We start from the raw sequence: 17,332 nt of genomic DNA, 5'->3' as shown, positions 1-17,332 counted from the left end.
TTTTCCTGTGCCGCTTAAAGGGTTACAGGTGACTTTTAAAAAATTAAACGTAGAAATTAAAAACAGTATTTTTTTCCCTCTTGAAAGCATTTTTATATACATTTCCACAGACTTGGCAGCCAATAATTCACCCAGCAGCTGCAAACACTTTCTAGCGTAACCCATCGATTTTCATTTTATTAAAAATTGAAAAAAAGTGACGGAAGCGGTCAAATTTCGATAAAATCTCGAGATCGCTTTGAAGACTTAGAATGACGTTTGCATGCCACGGATATTGAACACGACAGAACATATCTTTCATAATCAATCAAGCAGACATTCCCAAAGCAACGTATGAGTTTATTGTGATATCAAACGTATACTGCGTGTATGCATTAGTAAAGTTTTATAAATAGCTCCTTCTTTAACCTCGAGGTATGCCAGGTTGAGTGTGATGCAGTTGGAATATGAAGAATAGAACTCTTGAATGTGTTTTTATTCGGGCAGTACTATATGGGTTCTGGTGGAGGAGAGCTATAGAACTCCAACCATTATGTTGGGTCACACAGGAAGACCCCCCTCCCCTCTTCCATTTGGGTTGCGGGGGGGGGGGTGACATCCACCCTCCATCAGACCTGCTCCCAAACCCTGACAAATGTGAATGTCTGTGTTGTGAATGGGTTTTTACTAGTTTAACGGGTCTAATAAGTATTTGGCGGCTGAGTACTAAAACTACTTTGCGGCCCTCTAAAAACGGGTTTTCCCAATCCCACCCCCCTAGTGCCCATTAGCACCTAAAAATGACTATCACACAACTACTTCATGATAGGGTCGTCTTAATAGCACCATGGGCCACCCAGTGAAGTGATGTTCGTCGGGGGGGGGGGGGGGGGAATAGTACCAAATCTCACTATCACGAGGCTCTTACGCACTTGAGCCCACTGCGTACACACGGATGGGCTCGTGTTTTAAAACAGCCATGGACTTCATTTTACTAAAAAGAGTCATTCGGCAATGAATTAGGACAACAGTGCCCGCCGTATAGCGAGAAGACTAATACTACTCAACCGTGCATGTGCACCTCGTATACACATTCCTTTTTCGGAAGTTCTAACTAATCGGTACATACCGGAATGTGTGTTCTGAGTGCATGTGTGGCCCTAACGTATTTATGTTGTCAGAATTGTGCTTATTTCGTGTTCCTGCTGGTGCCAGCCACCTGTCTTCCATTATTTGGAGTAAAGATGGTAAACACTTAGATTTTCATGGTATGTCAGTATCGTGTTGTAGGTCAGCGTACTCTCTGCAGAGAGACTTTTTAATGGGAGACCCGCTTGCGTGCATGCCTCGAAGTTGGAAAATCGCAGAAAACTAACTTCAGCTGACCACCACTGTGCGTCGATGGGGTTCGAACCTGGATCCTCAGAATGAGAGTCCAGCACGATACCCACACGACCGCACAGCGGCTAGGGGAAAATACTGCAAGGCGCTTAAAGGTAAGGCTGTCAGGGCTAGAGAAGCGTTTATCTACCCCCCAAGGGGCGCAACAAGATACTCTTTCAGCCGGGGCAAGAATGGATTTTGTTTCCCCCGTGTAGTTTTGAATGGACACCAGAACTACTTGCAGTTCCCTCTTGGCTCGTGGGGGAGAAAGATGTAGTGTTGTCTGTCAACACTCTAGGCCAGAGGGTGCAAAGTCTAAAATATCAGAGATTCCCTGACTTGGACAGAATTTTAAGCTATTGCTTTGTTAGGACGCTAAAAGGCGAAGTATTATCAAAGTAGCTCTATTCTGTTTTGCGGTCCCTCTTAAATTTAGCGACCTGGTGCGGCCGCACCTAGCCACGGTTCGGTCCTGGTTCTCGCCGAAGAGATTAAGAGCAGTCGAGCCCGCATAAAATATATCGGATATAACGAAGTTTTTGGCAAGAATAGAATTTGTTTACAGAATTAAGTTCTATAAAATCAGAAATTCTTTTCTAAAAACAAAATCAGATTGTGAAGTACTATTCAAAGAAACCCTGCGGGGGGGGGGGGGGGGCTGTATTCTGTCAGCGGATCCTCTAGCTTCAGATAACGCTAGTTCTGCAAAGTAAGATCTGTACAATCAGTTTCTTTTTATGTCGGTTTTTTTTTCAGTTTTTGTAAACCTCAGAACCATTAAAATTTATGTAATAACTCGACGGACCATTTACAGTAGTGGTTCTCCGATTTTCGAGCACCAACGGCTCCCTAGCATCAGTCAGCGGCTTCGCAGGATAGTCTAACACAGAGAGAAAGAGAGATAATCACTTCACACAAAAGTTCATTTATAAAACATGAGAGTCGGGATTACACTGTAAAAGTTTGATAAAAGACTGTTTATAAAACTTGAAAAATGCAACGAATTAAGCGTATCGGTTGCATTCAAGAAAGTGTTAGTAATAGGCTACATTTTTCAAGTTTTATAAAATAATTTTTATAAAACTTTTATAGTGTAATCCCGGCCTAAGAGAAAGAAGTAATGAATTATCGTGTAAATGTAATTTTATATTGTTGAGTTCATCCGTTGCATTGGCTGCATTTGTCAAATTTTATAAACTAACTGTTGTAGAGTGTAATGCCGGCTTTAGTAAAATGAACCTCAAACTATGATTATTAGCCGGAATTACACTATAAAAGTTTGACAAAAGCTTTTTTATAAAACTTCAAAAATTCAACCGTTAAGCATATCAGTTTCATTCGAGCAAATGCAATTGATGATCTTATTTTGGTTGCATTTTTCAAATTTTATAACAGAACTTTTCTAAAACCTTTATGGTGTAATCCCAGCCTCAGTTAGAATTTTATGGATTTTTAAAGTTTGAATATATATAAATTTTAAAAACCTTAATATTTAACATTAAAAAAATACTTCCCACTGATTAATAGCTAAAAGTCTGAGGTCCATTTTACTAACACATGTCGAAAGCCGATATTACACTATAAAAGTTTGTAAAAGTGCTTTTATAAAACTTGAGGAATACAACCAATAAACTGATCAGTTGCATTTGCTCGAATGTAACCGACCAGCTTATTGGTTGTATTTTCCAAGTTTTATAAAAGCACTTTTACAAAACTTTTAGTGTAAAAATTTTTGTAAAATTTCGAACCTTTGGGTGTTAGTAGTTTTTTTTTTTTATCTTACAGATGAACTCAACAACTGCAATCTGAGAAAACCGTGTTTTGAAGTGTTTTCCCTCTCTTTCTTCTGTAAATTTGCACTATAAAATTCATTACTTCTTTCTTTTATTTAGAAAGAACAAAAATTAACCGATTTCCGCGACGTTCTTTGCATTTGAATGAAATATTTTTTCTCTTTTAGTATTTTCTGTAGTTTTCTTTTTATCTTTCTGACTTGATAATGAGTCATTGAAAAATCTACTTCAGGGTTCGTGACACCTTAAATAAAAGAAATAACGAAAGTAAATAGCGTACTTTAATTTACTTTAAATTGTTTTATACCAATAAAACTGATCGAAGAATTATGATTTCTTTTTTAAACAATTGTAGGTCTCCTATGTCAAGGATTCCCAGTTTTTTTTTATTATCGTTGGACCAAAAAGTGCCTGCGGTCGAAAAGTGGTTGTGAGAAATAAACTGTCCTAATTTTATAATTTACTAAAAACTTGTGGCGTCGTCAGTTTCCAGTTTCTCACAGCTTCCCATAATGAAAAGGTTCTTAACCTATGGGTCGCTATCCAAATTTGGACCGCAGGGGCTTCCGAGATGAGTCGCATAAATCCACCAACAGCCAGGGATTCTTGAGCTACGGGTCACGACTCAGACTTAATTCGCAGGGGATTCCCAGATGAGTCGTACGATTCCACTGACAGCCAGGAATTCTCGAGCCGTGGGTTACGAACCAAACTTGGGTAGCGGGGGCTTCCGAGAGGAGTCCTACTAATCTACTAACAGTCAGAGATTCTTGAGCCATCGGTCACGACCCAAACTTGATTTGCAGGGGCTTCCGAGATGGGTCGTTCAATCCATCAACGGTCAAAAAGGCTCTAGCGCTATGGGTCCCGACCGGAGTTAGCCGAAAATATAATTTTGAAGAGTAATTTCACTCCTCCCCAAAGTTTTAAGGGGTATTTTTTTCCCGTCAGTAAGAAATAACTCTATAAAAAAAAATTTACCTAAAATTTGGAGTATTTTCACCGCTCAACAAAATTTGGAGGAGTTAAATGGAATTTTGATGCGTGTATTGCGCATTTAGATGAGTATTGGCCAACTCTGGTCCTTACCCAGACCTGATTCGCAGGAGCTTCTGAGATGATTTGTACAAATCTACTTACAGTCCTTCTATAAATGCATTTATTGCGTCACTGGTTTCACTAATTTCGAAAAACAAACAGTTTCATGGTTCACGAAGCTGATCTCGTTGCTGATTTCGGGTCGGGGCTGAAAAAGGCGAAGAGTCTGAAAAGGCCCCTGCTATAACGTCACTGTTTGAAAATGGCTGTAACAGGTGGAAAAATTTGTTAATGAATTACTCTTGTGAAAAATCAAAATGGATTAGAAGAAATAGTTCATTTTAATGGGCTTTGCATCCCTCCCCCCTTTTGAAAGCTTAACGGGGTCTTTTAAGCAGGTGTTTCTTTTAAGTTTAATAGACGTGCTATGAAATTGTAATAAGTTGTAAGTAAAAAATTAATTCAGTGTGAGAATTATCAGGAATTAATCAAAAGATATAAAATAAAAGGAAAATGAAATGAAAAAATTATGTTTCATTACAAATTTTTGGTTCGTATATATATAAATTTTAGTAAACAAAGCATATTATTATGGAAATAACTACAGTTTACGCTGCTAATGTGATCACATCGGGACTCGGGGTTTCTGATATGAAATAACCAAACGATAAGTATATCCGAAGAAGTCCCGTTTGGAAGTACGGTTATCATATATCCCGTTTGGTCGAACGGGACAGATGTTAAACTGGTATAGGTAAAACCGGGACAACTCCCTTACGTTTTTCTTTCCCATATAATTGGTTGCAAAATTTTCAATCATTCCGTTTTTACCCCAAAATCGGGGACTTCTTTTTTTTAAGCTAAAATCCTGCATTTTTGTTATTCAGCCATTGTGTGGCATTAGAATGGAATTGTTTAATTTATATCACGAAGTACGATATTTTTTTCAAATGTACAGTACGTTTCATTGATCCCTTGAGGAATTCTCTAGAAAAAAACACTTTGAATCTGGTCAACTGAAAGAAATTGATCAAGAACTGAAGGGGGAAGGGCTTTTTTTCGTCATAAATTAGCCTTTATTATTGGAAGACCATTGGCCAATTGGATCACAGCGAATACTACGGACTGATTACGACAATTAAGTAAGTCAAAAAGGCAGGAGGAAAGAGAGAAAGAACCTAGCCTCACAGTCTGATAACGATAACTTACAGGAAAAAAAAAATAGGTTTGATTAAACCTTAGCTTCAGAACTGCGCAAAAAACTTTCGACGGGGAAAAAAAATTGATAACATATTCCGAGGTCCCGATAACTATAAACGAATTTTTTCCCATCTAATGGAATTTGTCTGCTCCATTCTTTGCAAAATTGATAACAATACCAGAATGATAACATTATCCGTGATTCTAATAAGTGGCGTGGACTATATAAGTACCTATACTTATTATTCATTAAGTACTCATGAAGTAAAAAGGCACGTGGAAAATATTTTTTTTTTATTCCGCCACAATTACTATGTTACTCATAATATCGTGTTGTTAGTCGGAGCTTGTACTCGTGACGGTTTGGTTCGATCAATGGTCGTAACACCCTCAGTATTTTGTGGCACAGGGCATAGTAACCACAGGAATTGATTCAGAAATCAAAATCCCCTCCCATAACGCTCGAGCCGATCACCCACAGGTATCAAAACACTTACGATGTTTCTCGGTTCGTTAATTATATTCAAAGTCGGATATATATATATATTTTTAATATTTAACTCTTTTTTTATCTATCACATTATGAAAAGAAGAATAAGAAGGGAATGATAAATGAAAAATAATATAAATATATAGTGATGAAAACAAATAATTATTATGCAAATTATTCTGCAGTTCATTTTAGTTCTTATTAAAGACAAAAAAAAAGTAAAAATAAATAAATAGATTTTTCAAACAATTAGTTAAAAACAAATATCAACACAAATTATCTTACCTGCTACTTTAAAAAACGGTGTTTCTTAACCTGGGGCCATATGGCCCTCCTTGGGGCCCTGACGTATTCCAGGGGGGTTATGGGAGTAAACTAAATTAAAGAGGAGCCATGACGTGCTTCTAAGAGAAGGAGGAGGGGGGGGGGAACACGGGCAAAAATTAAGAAACAGTGAATTACCGTCGGTAGATAAAAGGTTGATTTTCGCCTATTTCTGCCCATGGCGTTTGTTGATCCGTGCGAATAAATTTTACTGTTTACCAAGGAGATCTCTAGTTGGGAAAAACCATAATTTTTGTCTGGAGGAGAGATGTTTTAACCTTTATGCTAAGGGGCCCATTCAAGTATTACGTCAACATATTTTTAGCCATTTTTGCCCCCCCCCCTGTCAGCAAAAGTCAGCAAAACACTGACCCCCTTCCCCTCTTGTCAGCAAAATTTCTCGTCAGCAGCTTAGAATATTCCATATCTTCAAAAAGGGTGGTTGATGACGTAAGCAGCCTTCAAACCCCCCCCCCTCCCGTCATCAAAAGTCAGCGAATCCGAACCTCCTCCCTCCCTCGATGCTGACGTAATACTTGAATGACCCCCCCCCCCGAACTGAAAAGTATGAAGTTTATACTGATACGCGTGTTAAATATGTTCCACGCGAAAAAATATGTGAAATGTGACATCTTTTACTGTCATACTTGAATGTTGAAAAGCGAAAATTGTCAAGATCAATTAAATGCATTAATCATAATTAACCCTTTAATTGGCAAGCATTGAAATAACCGGAGGAGAAAAATTTTGAGCTATTATATATTAAGCAAATGAGATACCCAGAATGCTATTGCCTGACATAAAAAAAAACCATTATTATCAATATTTGAAAAAATGTGGGATATTGCAACTCAGGGAATACACTTTATTTACATGATTTATGCGGATTTGAATAGTATGAAAATGTCATTTCTATCATTGTTGAAGAATGCACTGCAATATGTCTCCTCCACATATGGTATATCCCTGCGAAATGCAAGGGTCAAAAATCGTTCTTGCTTGACGTGTCAAGTAATAGGAGACTTTTGATCCATTCTCCTGGTAATAGAGACTTCATGAACAGCCCACAAGTAGGAATCTAATGTTTATGAGTTGCTTAGAAGTATCAATGCTGAAAAACGAGCTCAAAATATAAAATACTTTTATTTGAATATACCTTCGTGTTGCTTGAGGGTTGCCTCACTGCCAAATAAAGGGTTAAAAAAAGTTTATAAATAGAAAAAAAATGTGGAGAAAGCCGTTTGACTCTCGAATTAATCTGTTAATTAAAATTATTAATCATTACTAATGACTGAATAAGTGCTTATCTATCTGTAGTTCACTCAAATGGTTGAAATCAAGAGTGAATTTGAATATTGATCGCAAGAGTAAATCTCAGATATTTTCCATCATATGCGTACACATATGAATACATTTTGTGAAAAATTTTGTTGGCTTTATTTAAGTAAGTAACAAGTATGTTTGTGTGGCTGTGAATTTTCATGGATCCAGATTTCGATATCCTCTAATTGTGGGAGACATAAATTTTTGGAGGATTGTAATTTTCGAGTCCGATGGAATCCGTTGAGAAAATTGACCAGTGACCATTGAAACTTGACCATACTTACTGGATAGGTTTTTTTTGAGCAAATTCATAGCGCACAAAAATTTAATAAGTAAAGTCGACCACTGACACAGTGAGGGTTCTTGTAAGGATTCTATGTAGTGCCGTCAAAAGAACATGGGGACCTATTCAGCAATTACATTCTGGGACCCCATATTTAGCTGAAAGTGTAATAGCTTACATATTTACTTAATCTCGCAAATCATGGTATCAGATCTCGATATGTGCCGCCCCCCCCCCGTCAGTATATAAAGGGTAATGAGAGCCCTGGTTCTACGGGCAGTTCTAATTCATTTCTAAAGAAGTCACCTTCCACTATCACTATATATTTCACTTTACTTCCTTACATCTGATTTTTTTTTCGCGGCTCTATGTGGTCCGTTTAGCAGCCTACCATGGCTCCCCTTCAACTTGATTTTCACCCATGGCTCCCTTGGAATTTATTAGGATCACAAGGGGAGGGGGTACTATGGACCCCAGGTTGAGAAACACTGGTATATGCTACATGTGTGTATTGAAAATCATAAATGGGTTTTGGCCTGAACCAGGGGTGTAGCGTGTGAGGCAGTGGCGGCGTCATCAAGAGAGAGAGAGAGAGAGAGGAAAGTCATTTGCCTGCCTTTTATTCGCATCCTCCTCATAACTGCTGTAAACTCGTTCTATCCCGTGTTTACGCAACAGCAGCAGCAAACGCCTTCTCCTCCTTTAGCAAAACTGGTTTTTCACTCGTTGCTGGTTTTCTTTTGGTGGCTTTTTCCTAAAAGGACAGACACATAACAAGAAGAATATGACTTTTGCTCTTGTTGGCTGGGAACATATTGATTGTAACTTGACGAGAGCCTCCTTTTACCTCTCCACCTCAACATTTTTTTTTCTCCTGTGTGTCTCTCCGAGACAATGAGTGCATTTTGTACATTGTCTATTTCTCTCTCTCTCTTCTTTATTACACGCGTTTTACTTTTATTGCTTATCGTTGATTTTTTTCTTCTCTTCCCACCATTATTATTTATTTCAATTATTTTGCATCTGAAAAAAAAAAAAAAAACTGAAAATTTCGTAATATGTTTTGTTTTACAGAGCATATACATGCTCAACCCTTGGCCCGCGGGCCAAATATGGCCCTCGGAATCACCTGATGTGTCCCGCGACCCCAAACCTAATTTTGTAAAAATGAACTAAATCATTGTTCGTACAATTAATGGTTTGGTTAAACCAGTGATGGGCAAACTCCTAGGAGCGGGCCAAAAAACAAGAAGAAAAAAATTTGGCGGGCCGGACATATTAAAACAGGAATTTTTATGCTACGATGTGAAGTGCCGGGATGTGTTGTATACTTTGAAAACTAACCACTGCTCATTGCAAATCGAACACAATGCTTATCCTTTTCAACTGTGAAAGTAAATAAGTATATTTAAATCATATTTAAATAATTTTAATGTATTTTAATTTTATTGGAGCATATTCCTCTTTTGCAGATGCAAAAGTTTTCAACTCGGTTTCTATTTCTCACAACTATATTTCCCATATGCAATAAATGGAGTCTCCTCCCCCTAAAATGAATTGTTTTGAAATATTCAAATTGAAGATTTCTATGCGATTATTCTGAAATCTGCGGTGGGCCGGATAGAACCTCTAAGCGGGATGTAGTTTGCCCATCACTAGATTAAACAGTGGTCGTCCCACATTGCTCCCTTTCATTGTCAATGTCAAAGAGCCTTAGGTTTAAATGGTATTAAATTCCAACATAGATAGCTCCCATGTTAAAAGTTATTTATATTATTATTATTATCACTAGGGCTAGCTGTTTTTTGACATATTTTTTTCATGAATAGTCATATTCGGGGCATTTTTGAGATATTGGTCATATTTTAAGCATATTTGAGCAGTCGTATTTTAGGAGTTTTCAAACAAATGATGATATTTTTTGGTCATTTATCAGCAAAAAAAATTGACCTGTATGAATATTCTTTTTCTTAAAAAAAATTATTTTGCTTTCCTGAAAGCCACTGGGGTTGACTCCCTTGCTATTCTTCTGAAGGGAAACCACAGAAAATTGCACGTCAAGCACGAGCGAGAGATCTTATTTGTTTGGACTCATGAAATCTCCGAGTTCAATGAGTTTTCATCATACCTTAAGTCAAAGCTGTAACTAGACGTGTTTTTCCTTCAGGAGGGGGAGAGAGGTTGACTTGGTTTTGCGGCTTTTCCCCCTTTACCACTCGTCGCCCTGCGATCATGTGGGCATCGTGATGGACTAACATCGCGAGAACCCAGGTTTGAATCCCACTGACGGCATAGTGAAGGTCGGCCGAAGTTGGAAAACCATCACCAAGGTGTGAATGCCAACCGATCTGTAAACAGAGAACAATAAGGCCTATTACATTAAATTCACATATTTGGCGACATGCAAAAAAGTATTAAACAAAGAGACTTGTTGCAAATCTGGATTTTTTTTCACAAAACTTAGCATAGATGAATAAAACTGACAATAAAATTAAAAACAAAATTTTTCTTATGAAAACTATTTTTTTTGTTCGTGTCCCGAAACTTTTCCTATTTTAAAATGTCCGCTCTGTTACGATCATTTGGGAAATATATTTTTATACCAGATTAAATCTGATAACACTAATGTGAGAGGCATAAACACGAGATTTATACCAACGTGAAATTACTATTCAATTTCAACAAAAAACTGAAATAAAAGAAAAATCATCCTGATGGTATAATATACAACTGAGCAAGTCCAGTGTCCACTTTGACCAGATTTTGAATATTTTGACAGATCAAAATTCAAATTAGGAGGGGGTTGTGGGCGTGTTTTTAGAATTTGCTCATGGGGTGGACGTTTTTTCAAAGGTTACAGAGGAATCTCTGGGTCACCTATCACATTTTGTATACAATTTTTGAGAAAATAAAAGTGTATTTGTATGGCCTATTTAGAATATTTGAGATATATTTCTCTTAGTTAAGCTGTGCACTCTCTTATAATGGTGCCCACTCTGTTACAATGGTGTCCACTCTGTTACAATGGTGTCCACTCTGTTACAATGGTGTCCACTCTGTTACAATGGTGTCCACTCTGTTACAATGGTGTCCACTCTGTTACAATGGTGTCCACTCTGTTACAATGGTGTCCACTCTGTTACAATGGTGTCCACTCTGTTACAATGGTGTCCACTCTGTTACGGAAGCATTTTTACAGTTCACAGGCAAAACATTTAAGAACACTTCAAACTAAGATGCTAAATGATAAATTACCAACCCATTGTCTGTCAGAAATAAAAATGTTTGATTTTGAGTAGCTAAATATATGTAAAAAATAAACTTTCCTATGTGCTATTTTGAAAAAATCGTGAAAATACATAAAAAAACAACAGAAAAAAGTTCAGAACTTACCTAAAACTACTTTTTTTTAGCATATGTAAAAGAAATAAGTTGATTTCATTATTTTAAGAGATAAAAACAGCAGAAATAATAATAATTATTTTTTTTACAGCGATAGTTGTTTTCGTAACAGAGTGGATTAAATCCATGACTTTCAGTCATAAAACCCAAAAAATGAAATATTACAAAATAAAAGTGAAAAATATTTATGAAATATTAAGCTTCAAATCATTGGTAATTCAATTCAATTGAAAATTCAACTTTCAATTTTTCATTTCAAAAATGTGGAATGTACACTTCTTTTTGGGAGTGACCCACATATATTCAAAATAATATGGGGCCAGAACATATTATTGAAATATACCTTTTTTCAATTCATGAAAAGTACTAACTTCTTTTTGAATTACACAACTGCTTTTTTCCTATTATAACAGTATGATTCAAGCCACTCAAGTATGTTTCGTCTGATTCCTAATTCTAGTTTTTCGTTTTAAACTTTTCTACAACCGCTATATACAAATTTATAAGAAATCGTAAATCATTAAACATTTTATTCGATTATGACCCGCATCATTACTAAACCACTCAAGGGGCCCACATAATATGGCCAAATTATTTGGGTAACCCGCGGTGCATTGCCAAAATCACTTAAGTGACCCGCGGAACATTTCTAGATCACTAACGTGGGAGTAGCTGCCCGTGGAGTAGCTGCAGATCACTTAAGTGACACTGAGTGCAGTTCTACGTAATTTAGGGCCGTATTCACCGACATGGTTTAAACTCTAGTCACAATTTTTGGATAAGAGATCAACATAGATTGGTTGAAAACCTGAATTTAACCAATCCGTGTCGATCTCTTATCAAAAAATTGTGTGACTAGTTTAAACTATGTCGGTGAATACGGCCCTAAACTGACCAGCCTAATTATTCATGAATATACAGCCAAAGACATAGCATCGCTAACGGTCAAAACAATAAAAAATGCCCACCTCATAATATCAATTCAAATTTTAAATTTTGTATGGAAACAGCGAAGCTTGATTGAATTAAGATTGTTGAATCAGCCCACATGTTAGTTATTGTGTTTGTTTTTATGTAAAAGATTTATAAGGGGTTTTTAGTTATTGATCCCCCCCCCCCCAATGTATTCTTAGTATTTATACCAAAATAATGAGGTCTTTTGCGTGGCAAGAGAACAAATTATAGTCAAACTTGGTTATAACGATATCGAAGGTTCCAAGAGTTCTAGTCGTTATAAACGAGGTGTCGTTACAACCGAAGTTTCCGTTGTCGAGAACTTTTTTGCCGAAAAACGTTATCAGATGCAATGAAATGGTGTGGAGGAAGCTGTTATTTCATTATGATTAAGGTGAGAGAATAAGGTAATTTTGGGGTCATAAATACGAGATATCACCGATTCTCGCCAAAAATATTACCAACTGTCAGAGAAATCATTAAATATGGCTCATGAATAACCCTTGGCGAGAAAAGAGTGCTAAAAAGTAGGCAGTGATTTAAAATGTACTTCACGTGCAGGGGGGAAACATAAAAAATAAGTGAGATGAATATATAGTCATTTTCATTTTTACACGGTTCATAATTTATGAAAAATACCTTAATTTCTGATTCCAGCAAAGATTAATAAATAATTAACTAAATTTGGTCCAAAAAAACCGGGAAAAACGGGCCATTTTCTAAAGGAAAAAGGGTGAAATTACGGAAAAATACAATAACGTCACGTACACGGGTCATTAATTAGAAGCACGTTCGGAGCACCAAACTTCTTAAATACCTTTTCCTCCATCTTTAGATATCAAAAACATCATGAAACAACGAAAAATGTGGCATTTTCATTGACGTTGAGCAAGTTTCATTAACGTTATTTTCTATACGGATCAGTCCAGACTACCAATTATTGACGAATTGTCGTTACAGCCAGGTCATTATAGCAGAGTTTAACTGTATATCAGTTAAGTTCAGTAATATCAGTTTTCTCGTCTTTAGTTTGGCATTCTGCGCTGAAAAATCTAAAAATGGTATTTTCTGTCAAAATTCTTCATATACACTGAAAATTGAATTTTCGTCATTTTTTATTTCATTAAAAAATCGTATAAAACGATGAAAAAAAAAACTCCCACGAATGTTTTTCCTTTCTTTTTTTTTGCTTGGAGATTCATGACTTTTGCTCTATTTGGACGTTTACTGTCACATATATTCGGGGAATTTTTTTTTTTTTTTTGACAGAGGGAAAGATATTCAAGTTGCCAGTTCCAGCAACCGAGTCGTTTTCGGAATATTTATTGCATTTGACTGAAGTGATTGGATTGTGACGTTGGGAAGTGTTTTGGGACGCGTGCGTAGAACTTAAAAGAGGAGCTAAAATAAGGGCGAGAGAGAAAATGATGATGATTACGATGCTACTGTTTGCGGTGGTAACGGAGGAAAAACCTTGGAAGAAAATTCCAAAGTAGCCCTCTCATCATTGGAGGTTGTTTACAAGGAGATGAACTTGGAATTTGTTCTAATTCTAATATATTAATTTCAGCTGGCGCACGTGCAGGGACCTTCAGATAACATATTTTTAAACGTGACCATTGCGAGAGAGAGAGATAAACCCCAGTCCTTATCATTCAGCCAACTTAAAAACGGTTCCGATTAGAAAAAAGAAGAAGAAAGAAATGGATCCCCACAGTAATGATGCTAAGAAAAAAAGAGATTTAAAGGATTAGGAACCGCATAAATTATAAGAAAGAAAAGTTTTATGTTGGGACAATTTCTTTTTCGCCATTTGGATGTCTGTGAGTCGCTAAATTTGTTTCTGGTGAGAATGGCAGCTTTTGATAACAGCCAAACCACTCTCGAAACTAAAACATTCAATGTAGATAAGCATTATCTTGATTGGATGTGACAGTGCTGTATTTATAACTTCACGTAGTTTTCATCTCACTCCGAATCATTTTTGACTTTCCACATAGTGAAGAAGGACTTCGTAGACAGGATCAACAGATTATGACTGATTCCGAAATGGCTTTTATGAAACGTCTCTCTCTCCGGAAAATTAGTGAGCACGTGTTTGAAGATTTTTTATTTTTATTTTTTTACGGTAGCCAGGCTTATGCGGCCCTGTCTGTAAGACCACTCTTTCACAAGTAAAGAGTTCTATATATAATTCTTTCCCGCGTATTATTAGTGTGAATTTTTGAATTCAATGTGGAAGCCCGTCTTAATATTGAAACGTGCTAAAAAACTGTAAAACTGTGGAAATAGCATTCAATTATAATTAAATCGTAAGGCATGGGGGGGGGGGGAAATGTTGTTTTCACTTTTTTGTAGAAAAATATCGATTTTTCTCCCAACATCCATAAGCCGTAATAAAACTCTTAAATGCATAGCTTTGTATATGTGAAAAGGGCCCTTCACACGTTCATCACTGCAGCCGGCTTGAAGATAAAAATTCAGTATCGCCTTTATACACATAAGGTAAGGCCATATTATTCACATTTTATACTCTGAATTCGCTGGTAGATGTCTCAATTGATAAACGACAGCAACTCTTGCAGCTTGTTGCAGAGCATGTGTGGCCGGGATTTCGCTAATTTGTTAAAATGTGTGTGTCTCTGTGTTTTTTTTTGTATTTCTTTTTTTTTTTATCTTGTTTTTTTTTTGTCAAGTTTGCAACATGATTTTTTTCTATAGTTTGAATCAGACAAAGAAGGTAGTTATATATTTGGAAAGTAATATTACTTCACAATGCATTTATTTTAAGTGAAACTCTTGAGACACACATCACGTCTTCAATAAGGCCCTTTATAAGCAGTACAATTCAAAATAGATTTTTTAAAGTGATTTTTCCAACTTTCTATGCGTGTCATTAACTATTAAAAAAAACTATCAGATCGAAAAAAAATGCAAGTAATTTGCTTATAATAAATTATCTAACGTGCTACTTTTAAAGTGCCGTCGATAGATGAAGGGTGATTATAAAAAAAAACTAAATTATGTACAAAAATACGCATTCCTCGGTTAGAAATTTATTTTGTTAAATAAAAAACACACTAGTTCTTTCGTTTCTTGTTCGCCCTCTAGTATTTGTGGTGAGGTCTTCGGCTACAGGAATATAGAACCCATTTACCATCAAATAACAGAAATAACTGACGCATGACTTGATTCATGTCTGTGGAATTTTATATCCAAACGAAAGTGACGAAACAACTGCTGAGTTTTCGAAAAAAATGAAACAAGTATATAGAAAAAATAATAGAAAAAATGATATAAGTACGTTTGAATCTTGTTATTTTTTTGTTGTGATATATCTATCTACTTATACTATTATATTCCCTCAGAAAGTAATTTCAATAAATTTTAATGAATTTTCAGGATATTTCATAAAAGTTATAATAATTCAGTTGTTGGTTTAACCTTTTACCGGCCGAATTCAGATTTAGATTGATTATTATAATTTTTGCCTTTTATTTCCCCCTTCTGATCGATCAGTTTAGACATATCAATCAAAAAATGGATGAAAAAAAATGTCCCCGTATGTTTTCTGAACATACCCATGTCCATAGAAGCAACATAAAAAAAAAATTAAATTTTATTCTTCTTTAAAAATAGGTAATTTAAAAAAAAATTAAATTGATAGCATATATGTTGAAATGATTGAAATTTTTGTTTTGCAAATTAAGTTTGTTATCTCACACTTTCATGAAAAAAAAAAAAAAATCAAGTGCTTTCACGAATGGAAAATATTTTTTTCTGATTAATAAAACCGATGTTCCCGATTGGGAACATTGACCGTTAAAAGGTTAATTAATTTCCCTTCAGAGATGAATGAAGTACAGTCGGTTTCATAAGTTTAGGCACAGTAAGATAACAGAAAACCGGACGAAACGGCAAAAATATCACTAGAGATTTTATTTATACACACACAAGGTTGCATATACATAGTATCAAATTTCGAAAAATGTAAATAAATACATACAGAGTGTTCCAAAGTATGAAAAACAGGTGTTTCAGAAGTTTAGACACAAATCGAAAAAAACCATGTTTTCAAGTTCTTAGATCAGTACATAAAAATATTATACATTCATTAATATATAATATTCATTTGTCACCAGATCATTTCAAATGCATTCTTTTTCATGTACAGAACAGGATTTTATATACTTTTTTGGATGCAAAGAACGCTCCACAACAGTTCTGTAATCTTTCTCATTGTTGGTCATTGATTGGGATAAGATAGCCTCACATTTTCTCTTGGATGTAGGTTCGGGCTTAGGGCTAGCTAGTCCAAACAAGGCGAGTTCAGCTATAAAAGCCACCGCTTTGTAGACGTGGAAAGATGTAATGGGGTACTATCTTGTTGAAATACCCATTTATTCCCCTCTAATTATTTTCCAAATGTCAGTAGATTTCGTTTTTAAAATGTTGGTTTCTGGCGAAGAGGGCGAATCATTTTCTTCAAAACGATATGGTCTCCACCTTTGGTTTGAGGACGAATTGATATATAATTTTGTGATCAAGACTATTTTTTTTTATCTGACGTAGAGACATTTTCTGACCAAATATCATTTTTACAATCAACTTCACTGTAGTCGTAGTCGTTTTTACATGGCCTTCCACATCGTAATTTTGGCTCAGAATCTATATTACTGGCTAGCACAGGGTAAATACTTCATTTGAACTGTTGTAAAGCATTTGAAATTTCGCCAATACCCTTGCCTTTCTTTCATAGCTTACGCAATTTACAAACCTCTGTCTTGGCTTTTCGATGACGACATTTTCATCTAGTGATGAAATCTGTAATTCTGCTTTTACACCACACGTCTGACACCTAATCTTGATCGTACAATCACACGCAGCCATTAATTTGCACAAAATGAAATTTGTGCATAAACTTTTGAAGTACTTGTTTTTCATACTTTGGAACGCCCTGTATATATTTATTTCCATTTTCAAAATTTGATACTATGTATATATGTGTGTGTGTGTATATATAAATAAACCTCAAAAGATATTCTTGCTACGTCATCTAGTTTTCTGTTTGTTCCAATTTACTTTACTGTGACCAAACTTTTAAAATAGATTGTAATTTGTGTCTTGTTTCGTTCCGTCGTATAAGTAAGGTTACTTGATGTA

At 35.8% G+C, this 17,332-nt stretch overlaps 1 protein-coding gene across 1 annotated transcript in view; it reads left to right on the top strand.

The window, feature by feature from the left end:
• Nucleotides 1-17,332, top strand: part of lft (Limb expression 1 family member lowfat) — a 115,148-nt gene that overhangs the window by 1,296 nt on the left and 96,520 nt on the right. The gene's annotated exons all lie outside the window — the stretch shown is intronic.

Source organism: Pholcus phalangioides, unplaced genomic scaffold (assembly GCF_987345545.1).
Source record: "Pholcus phalangioides strain wild (caught in Gottingen) unplaced genomic scaffold, Ppha-v1.0 ptg000015l_1, whole genome shotgun sequence".
Taxonomy (NCBI): domain Eukaryota; kingdom Metazoa; phylum Arthropoda; class Arachnida; order Araneae; family Pholcidae; genus Pholcus; species Pholcus phalangioides.
The sequence above is the reverse complement of the archived record's forward strand: the minus strand, read 5'-3'. Positions and strand labels throughout refer to the sequence as shown.